Source organism: Phascolarctos cinereus, unplaced genomic scaffold, assembly GCF_003287225.1.
Source record: "Phascolarctos cinereus isolate Bilbo 61053 unplaced genomic scaffold, phaCin_HiC Scaffold_7;HRSCAF=346, whole genome shotgun sequence".
Lineage (NCBI taxonomy): Eukaryota > Metazoa > Chordata > Mammalia > Diprotodontia > Phascolarctidae > Phascolarctos > Phascolarctos cinereus.
Genome location: NW_027556180.1, coordinates 191626241 through 191629493, shown reverse-complemented (window position 1 = coordinate 191629493; position 3253 = coordinate 191626241). Strand labels below are relative to the sequence as shown.

Sequence of the window (3253 nt, the reverse complement as noted above, 5' to 3'; positions counted from 1 at the left end):
GGCTTTTCTTTTAATAATGGCCATGATGCTGCAGATGAACTGCCTAGAGAAGCTGGTCTGCTAAGGACAAATATGTGTCAGTGTGAATCAGAAGAACAGCAAGAGTTTGCCTTTTAGAACCTACTTTCTAAATGTATTCTTTTCTGCATATGTTTATTTGTAAGACTTTATGCATACAACTCTTTTTACATTGTACAGAATTTGTTCTAAAATGAAAGCTTTTTCTAAAAATATGACATGCTTCATGATTTTGTGTGTCATCCTTATGCAGGGGCCATGCTAATAATCTCTGTATCATTCCAGTTTTAGTATATATGCTGCCAAAGAAAGCACTATATACTTTTTATGTACATTTTCCCCTCAAAACAATGTAAGTGCCTTTAGAGCTACAATTGCTTATTATTATTATTTTTTGTCTATTTAGCTCCTATCCTGGCATAAAGTGTAAAATTAATAAATAATTCTTAATGGATTTATATATGCATATATTTTATGTTAAATAGTATAGTGTAGTATGACAAGATAAGGCATGACATGGCATAATCTGATATGGTATAATTAATATGTAGCATAATATAATTAATGCACTGTAATGTTGCAGCCAATTGGCACAGTGGTGGCTAGGTCACACAGTAGATAAAATACTGGTCCTGGAGTCAGGAACATTCCTCTTTCTGAGTTCAAATCTGACCTTAGATACAAGTGTGATCCTGAGAAAGTTACTTAACCCTATTTACTTCAGTTCCTCATTGTAAAATGAGCTGGAGAAGCAAATGGCAGAGCACTTCAATATCTCTGCCAAGAAAAAGACAAATGGGGTCACAAAGAGTTGGACATGATTGAAACAGCTGAATGACAACAACAACTACTATAACATGACCATAGCAAGGCTATCTTGATGTGATTTTCAGGGAAGCAAGAATAGCTATCTCTAGCATCTCCTTGCCCTACTCTTCCCCCAAGAGGGACTTTAAATCCTTCCAGGAGAGAAAGCAAGAGGTTGGGGCTATAGGCTGACTGCAACTCTGTTCTCATCAGAAAGATTAAATATTGGGCTAGAATTATATGCATCTGCTCCCTTACGTGTTATTCTAGGGCACATGTTTTTAAAGATTAATAAACTCTTGAACACTATTTCTAAAATAAGAGAGTTCTAAGCTTTATATCGAGGTTTAACTTCTTTCCTATCAAGATAGCAGTGGAGAAGAAAGTGAAGCTAGTGACCTTGCACAGCCCTCCCTCACTCAAATCAAAGTCAATTACAAGTCATGTCATCAACTCCCTGATCTCATGATCTTCTTCAAGAATGAAGGACAAACACAATAATAATCTTTCCTATCAATTCTATGTTGATTTCATATAGTAAGTAGCAAAAAAAAAATATCCATAGAAAACCAGAAAGCAAAGAAAGTATACACATGAGAATATATACCAGGCAACATAGATTGAAGAAACTTTCCCATTGGAAAAGAGTTATAGCCAGGAGAGATAGAGTCCCATGTCTCACTCAAAGGGAAATTCCAATCTGATGTATCTGATGTAGCAAGTTGTGAATAATCACATAACTGGAGTACTACCTATCTACTTATTTCCAAAGTGTTTTTCTTTTTCCCCTCATGCCCTTGAAAAGTGGATAGGATCATGTATTTTCTCTCTTGAAACTGGAAGTCAGAAGACCCTAAAAAAAAAAACCTGACTTCTGTCAAACTTTCATATCTCACCCACCTCTGACATAGGCAGGCAGTATTGATCTCCACCACTGTTCAGCAATTACCATACCCATGGGCTTTGTGACTAGGGTTACATTCTAACACATGACACGACATGACATGACATGACATGCCTCATATGATATAATGTGACATGAGGTGATATGACATGACATAACACAATATAAGATAAGATATGGTATGATATATAATACATATGATATGATAGGATACAATATTAAATAATACAATATGATATGGTATAATGTGATATGATATGATATGATGTGACATGATGTAATATTTCACTGTATAAATATACCTTCTAACAATCTCTATGTATTTGAATATTTGAACCCACATAGAATTGAATCTAATTCTTGTATTCTAAAAGTTTATACTCTAAGATAAATGTTGACATGCAAAATGATGGGTGCATATGTTAACCAAATACACAAATAAATTATGTTTTCCATTTACTTTATGAATGAACAAAAGGAAAAGGTGATTTTAAAGGTATGAGGACTAGAAAGAATAGGGGTGTTTTGTGAATCATTACTTCAGTTATGTATCTCATATATTAATACTTAAATTGGGACATATTATTATTCCACTTTTACAAAATGGAGAAACCAAATCAAAATGCAAGTTTTCTCTTTACTGAATGAATTTTAGGAAGTAGTGGAGTTGGAGTTCTCTTAGTGTTTAAGCCTAACAGAATCTTTGAATCTAGATTTAAATCTACAAGCTCTACATTAAGAAAACCAAACCAGTTTGATTTTTATCACTTTGGCTAATGCTTTTTACCTGATTATTTAATGCCTATAACTGATTGGCAAGTGTAGCAGAGGGTCTACAAACATTATGATCTTTGCTGAGGAACTCTTTGATACCCCATGGGTCCTTGACTGTGTAAATATAAGCAGATGGATATGTAAATGCAGTACTTGTACTAAGAGTTGGCTTAGTACTCATGCAATTAATTTAAAAGATGTTCATGAAAATTAATCCTAGATATTTTAGGTTAAGAATGGTTATAGGGAATATTCCCTGATATTTCAATATTATGCTTCTGTGGTAAATGGTTGATGGACATTGCTAATGAGTGCCACAACTTCTTAAAATTGAAAGATTTCTGTGTCCGAGATAGGCTATATAAACATAGCAGATGGCTATGTAAATGCAGTATTCAACCATATGAGTACTATGCTTATGGAACCATCTGTTGTGTTTACATTATCCTGGGCTCCACAACTTACTCATACCCCAGGGAGCTGGCCTACTAAATCAAATGTTTTCAATGTGTAGACTGCTCCAGACACACGTACCCAAATGTTTGCCACCAAAATTTTTTTTTGATTGTTACCAGGGAAGTAATAGCTTAGGGAAGACAATTGTTTATTAAAACATTTTAGTTAGTAGCTTCAAACACATGTCTACTGGTCCAGATGTTCACTAGAATAATTGAAACTAGAATCCCAACTGTTCTGAATATTAGTCCATTTCCCTTCCTTGAAACTACTTTTGCTTCTTTTAGTATAAAG

At 34.2% G+C, this 3253-nt stretch overlaps 1 non-coding gene across 1 annotated transcript; it reads right to left on the bottom strand.

Annotated features, from left to right (window-relative positions):
* Positions 1-226: 226 nt before the first annotated feature.
* Positions 227-333, bottom strand: LOC144454911 (U6 spliceosomal RNA). The gene has a single exon (XR_013483459.1). It is a non-coding gene; the product is annotated as a U6 spliceosomal RNA (small nuclear RNA).
* Positions 334-3253: the final 2920 nt, after the last annotated feature.